This window comes from Brassica oleracea, chromosome C6 (genome assembly GCF_000695525.1).
Source record: "Brassica oleracea var. oleracea cultivar TO1000 chromosome C6, BOL, whole genome shotgun sequence".
NCBI classification, from domain to species: Eukaryota; Viridiplantae; Streptophyta; class Magnoliopsida; order Brassicales; family Brassicaceae; genus Brassica; species Brassica oleracea.
In genome coordinates this window covers 21943934-21950547 of record NC_027753.1, presented here as the reverse complement: position 1 = coordinate 21950547, position 6614 = coordinate 21943934, and positions in this window count along the sequence as shown.

The following is a 6614-nucleotide window of genomic DNA, read 5'->3' as shown; positions in this document are numbered from 1 at the left end:
GGGTTGGGACGGGTTGGATTTAATATTGGTTTTCGAATATAAAATTTTAAAAATTATCCGGGTATATAGTTCATGTCTAATTGAGTACAAGACTTGATTTTCCGGTCGATTCCAAAAAAAACATTTATACGAATATTTTTGACTAATTATGTTAGGTAACTATTAAGAAAATATAATATGTTACATGAATAAAGTTTAAAATTAATTTCTGAAATACATATAGCACAGTGTATAGTTATGCAACTTGACATATTTAATACTTCTACCAAAATTTAAATTAAATTAATTTAAGATTAAACACAAATAGGATTACAAAAAAACACAAATATGATTAAAACATAAATATAAAAATTAAATGTTTCAAAAAAAATTAGAACAAAAATATACCCGCCCTTCTAAGGGCGGGTCAAAATCTAGTATATATTAAATGGAATCAAGAGAAAAAAGATGCTAAAAAAAAGAAAAATAATATTTTTTATATTATTTGACCTTTACAGACAAGAAACGCACAAACTAAAATAAGAACTGGAGACAGATCTGAGTTTGGAACGTTAGCTAAACCAATTTGTGCTTATCTAATCAGACAAGTTCTGGGACCATTCAATTATATATTTTTAAAGCCACCAGGCTAAAAGATTATTACATATATATAATCAAGTGTTTGATCAACTAGATTTCTGATGCGATGATGCCACAATTCACATTCTTTTATAAATCATATCATGTGATGTTGCTCAGAGTTAGATATGGGCTTAAAAGTTCATGAAACCTTAGGTTTGAGCTATAAACTTTTTAAAAATCAACGCAATAACGAGGCAATGTTATCTTCAGAGCATGACACCTCAGGTTTTAAAAAACTAATGAGAACATTTCATTTATACATGTCAATGCCATTGTGTTTCTTCGTTCATATCACCGCCGCGAATTACGAGATGGGATTTTCATTCTGAAATTAGAGCTTGTAATCGAGATTATTTCACAAAAGACAGTCAAGATCGAGAAGGAGATAAACAACATAAATTTTTTTCTTTGAAACACAAGACGAAAGTGTTTTTTTTCTCTGCAAGGTAAAAGCAAAAGTATTTGTGAGAGCTATGGTTTTGGGAGGTTCAAAGACATTGATCAAGTGTTGGTATTTGAATGGCAGGGGACGAGTTGATGAAAGTATCGATTTTGATCGTCACTATGGAAGACTGGTTGTAATGTTTGGAGTACATTCCCACTACACAGTAAGCATGTAAGTTTATTCTCTCATTTTCATCGTATGTGATCAGTAGGAGATGCTAAACCAGAAAAGGGAACATAATATTTCAGGAGATTACTTGCACGGTTGGAGTATTTGCGTGATGCTAACTTTTGATCTCCTTGGTCTAATTATAATGTTATGATCTTTATGGATATTTTGGTGCAAATCCTTCATCTTTTTGTGACTATTAATGTTGACTTTTTTTTTTGCTATAAAACAGAGCCAAATAGCTCAATGTGTAGGACGAGTGATCCGGTCAAGGCTGATTATGGGATGGATATATTTGCAGACGAGATATGTAAAACTTCAATGTGATCCTCTCTATACTAATGTATTCCCCTGAGAATTGAAGATCACGCCACACTGTTAGGACATAACAGATGAGAGCATCATTATTGGATGGTTCTTAAGGTGGGGTTCTTAGCGGAATATAAGAACATGTCTCTTAACTTTTAACTAAAAAAACTAAGAACCGGCTCTTAAACAAGAGTTTTAAGAGACGGTTCTTAGTTTTTTTAGTTAAAAGTTAAGAGACGGGTTCTTATATTCCGCTAAGAACCTTTTCTTAAGAGCTCCCAATAATCATGCTCTTATGTTTGTTTGTGAACTCACATCTTTTTTGACTCTAACTAAATATTCCCTTCCCTAATTATGTTTAAACTTGCAGTTATAGCTGTTACCTGGTTGGATACTTTTGCATCTACGTGATGCAGACTTGATCTAAGCACTAACATCGCTATCTACATTACCAGAGAGGTAAAAAACCTTAAGTTCTCGGTGCTTAACGAATGTGATTAGGAAGTATGGTGAAGATGGACAATCTGATGTGATCTGCTGTGACAACAACACATAAGTGGTAGTTATGTGATGTTGTGTTGCGAGATGTGCCTGAGATCTTGAACGGTCTTGGTTTTGTGGGGTTAACAAATCTGTACAATGGGATGGACAATGTCAAGAACCCTGTTGTGAATCTTTTAGGTTGGATTGATTCGGATGAGAGTGGATAGAAGACCTTACCAAGTTGTGAGTTCTAATTTTTGTCTTTGATGTGAAGATTATCTTGCGCAGTGAATGAGTAAGCTAAAGAGGGGTTTTGTTGAGTTTATTGCAGGCAGAGATAATGGAATTTGTGTTGTTGGGACTCATGATGTCTATCCATATCAATGATGTAGCTTACATGTGACTACATCCACAAATATAACTTGTCTAAGCTTCTACACCATGTTTATTCATGTATATCTCACTACAACCCAATCTAGAGATAGCGACATGGCATAATTTCAAAAGAAGGCTCAAATATTAAATTTTTAAGATCAAGATTTGTTAGATAGATTGTGAGATCACAACAAAACAAGTTAGAAAGACATGAAATGCCAAATTAAAAAGAAACAAATAGAGTTAAATTTTGGTATCAGGGAGTACAAAAACGTGATCTTGAGTCACGATCACCACCATATCACTTCAAGCTTTAATATTCTTCAAAAAAGGAAGGACTCGTCTGGTTACTTAGCACTAGAGAATTTCCAATAAAAGTTATAATTCAAGTTTTATTATGCTTTCTTCTTTCATACGATAAAAAATCAATATATATCCCTTTATATTACACTGATGAAGAAGAACTCTATAGTGGAAACCGGGGCGTCTAGCTCTGGTGGTAAAGGACTCACAGCTGTGAGCACCGCCACCTGGGTTCGATTCCCGGCCACTGCGGATTTAACATTCGGACCGCAGCGACACAGATTAGTCTCTTGGACCTGGAAAGCCGTTGGAGAAACTGTGTTTAATCAAAAAAAAAAAAAAACTCTATAGTGGAGTTTTAGATAACTAAAGAGTACATTTCTCTACCAGAAACATGATGTCATTGTAGTTGTTACTTGTGGGTCATGCTAAAATTATTACATTTTTACTTTATGAGTTCATGTAAATAGTTGAAATTTGATATTCCAGGTGACAGCCAAAAGTGTTTACTTTAATTTTCGTAAGTTATGTTCGATTACCTTCCAAAATTTACAGAAATTATATAAACATAAAATACTACAAAACTAAACTCAAAATAATTTTGGGTTTATAGTTCTGACCTTTTTGTTAATTTAAATGAGCCAAAATTTCTAACATCAAAGCAAAACCTTTTAGTTAGTCTACAACAATAGTTATGATGTGAATGTTAATATACATTCATGTTTTAAAAAATGTTATTTTTACAATATGTGAAAACTATTTAATTTAATAAAATAAAAACAAATCACATTAACAAAAAATTATAGAAAAAACCTCAGCGTAGCGCGGGTATTTATCCAGTGCATACTAATAACTACATAAGTCCCGAGCATATTGTTGATGTTCCAAAACCTATTTGATCATTAGTTGGAATTTCAAAGAATACGGAATGAATTTGGTTAAGAGACTTAAACCAAAAGTAACCGGTGATTTGAATTGGCATAAGCCAAACTTGAACTTGGTGAACTTGATGCTACACATAGTTTATACGGTACATTTATAAATTAATAATGTTAGTACTATGATCTCTTAAGTATAGTGTGCTGTTTTATTCAACTTAGCAGAAGCTGATGTGTAGTTACGTCATAAATATGGTTTTCGTGTGAGCATTGTTTTATAGTTTTATTTTTCTAAACGATGTTGTTATAATACTAGTTGTATATTCAACTATTAATAGCTCCACGACTCCGTACAAGTCCAATACGAACACAAACACGAACGCGTCACTCACAGCTTCGAATATTTAGGTCCCATTTGACTCGCGCATGTCCAAACTTCTGTTTTTTTTTTTTTTTTTTTTTTTTTTTTTGCATGTCCAAACTTCAAACTCCAACCTAGCACTATATTTTATTTATGACGAAATTGTATAATGAATGAATTGTTTTTCCATCTAAAGTTGGTTTGAAGAGATTGTTCGTCCGAAAGTTCCTGCATTTTCCTATCGATACTAACTCTTTCTAAACAGACTTGATTTCTAAGGGGTTACTCTTCTTATTTATTTTGAAAAGCTTGACACGCGACTAAGGACTACTCCTTCTGTATCAATATAGATGATGTTTTAGATGATTTTTGTAGTTTCATAATAGAAGAAGTTTTCACTAGAAATTTTACACTTATCAAAAACTGTGTAATCAATTACATTTTTAGCATTTATATTTATAATTAGATAAATTATGTTTAAACTATATTTTAACCACATTTTTTAAAACGTAAGTAAATAAAATGTTAACCATTAAATAAATAGAATTAAATAGAATTTTGAAGAAAACCAAGTCCGCATAGCAAAATGATAAATTACTTCAATAAAAAAGGTCCAGAAACTTTTAGGGGAAAATGATCATATGCCTCACTAGAATTTTTTTTTTTTGAACACCAAATGCTTATATTAAATTAAAAATTCAATGGGCTAAGTCGGTTACTACCGGAGAGATTCTCGACGGTAAACTGGTAAACGAAAACAACTAAGACATGACAAAAGATAGATGTGGCTAAGGAGAGAATAGACCCATAGAGAAGCTTACTTGTAATCCTAAAGCCCGCGTTCGAAGAAACGCAAAAAAGTCGAAATCGACGTTGAAGAACCCAACCAATGGGTTTTGATAGCAAAAGGTCCGAGAACCTCCGTAGAAGATTGCAGCTCCGGTGAGAAGGTTGCAGTGTCGACTCTGTGAAGAACCGTCGATACTTAAGACGGCATAGTGAAATGGAAACGCAACAGTAATGTAATAAAGATTAGAACTGGCGTGTCCTCTCTCTTGCACAGTAGTTCCTTCGACCAAGAAAAGGGTGGAGGATCGTAGGGCCGACTTTGTGAAGAACCGTCGATGCTTGAGACGTCATATCGTGATGGAGACGCAGCGGTGACATAGTAGCAAGAAGATCTGATGCATCCACACTCTTGCACAATAGTTTCGGTGGTGAGGAAAAAGGTGGGAGGATCGTAGAGCCAACACTGTGAAGAACAATCGATGCTTGAGACGGCATAGTGTGATGGAAACACATCGATGACGTAGTAATGAGCAGATCAGGCAAATCCACACAGTATATCACGACGTTGTGGCAGCTGATTAGAACAATATCAAATCTGAGACAAATCTTTGAAAGGGCGACGTTAAGCGAAAACTTCACAATGGAAGTTTCTGCGAACATACCAAAATACAAAAGATAGTCGGAGCCCTGTAAAGTCTCGGTGGGGCATGATGGGGTGGAAGTGACACAGATCATAGTGACATCGGTTGTATAGAAGTGACGAAGTGTAACATTTGATAATGGGTCTTTCACAACCAAATTATGGGCCAAGCCCAAAAGAATCTAGATCTGTACTGCAAGCTCATAGCTTGTATCGAGTGAGCCGATGGGAAGTAGGCGGAGAAATGAACGGGAGTTTGGAGAGCTGCCGTGGCTGATTGGTAGTGAAGCGACAGTGCAGAGGCGAGCTAGTGGTTCCGGATTACAAGCATGTGCTGACCCGAGATGACGCGCCTCCGGTGTCGGAGTGTGAACAACAGCTACATAAGGTGTTGTGTTATCGTGGATGGATGCCGCTTCTCGTCTGTTGACGAAACGTTCAGGATGTGGAAGTGAAGACGACGGTATGTCTGACTCGTGACGCACATAAACTAGGAGGTGACAAGGACCAGATCCAACGAGCTCATCCTCGAGCTGAGAACCTCCAGCATTTTGAGTCGCACTAAGAGAAGTCGTGACGACGGAGGAGTGAACGGAGGAATCGACGACGGAGAAGTGAATGGAGGAGGCGACGAAGGAGGCGACGTCGGAAGAGTTAACAGAGGAGGCGAGGATGGAGGAGTGAACAGAGGAGGCTGTGACGAGTGGATGAGTACCGAAGATGGCGACAAAGGGTGTTGAGAGGATAGAGAAGCGACAGCGGAGTAGAGAACCAAAGAACCAGATGGTGAAGAGATGAGTGACGGTGAGTAACCAGCAGATGAAGAGAGCTGTGAAGAGAGATGAGTGACGGTGAGTAATCAGAAGATGAAGAGAGCTGTGAAGAGAGAGGAGCGACGGTGGCTCGCCGGCATCAAGAAACATTGCTCGTTGCGGCTCCTCGATTTGCATGTCAGAGAGAGTTTGAAAACTAGGGCATGCCTCACTAGAATTATAAAACTGTTAAAAGATAAACTTTGAAATGATACTCCACTTCTTTACCAAACTCAAGCACTATGATCATCCACTCCTTTACCAACTCAAGCATTATGATCATCTACTCATCAACCACTATGATCATTCACTTATTTACCAAATTAAGCACCATCTTTGTTATTTTATGTATTGTTGTTCACTATAAATACCATCACTCATCTCACTCTTTTGTACACCAAAAACAAGAACAAGAGTTTATAATCAAAGA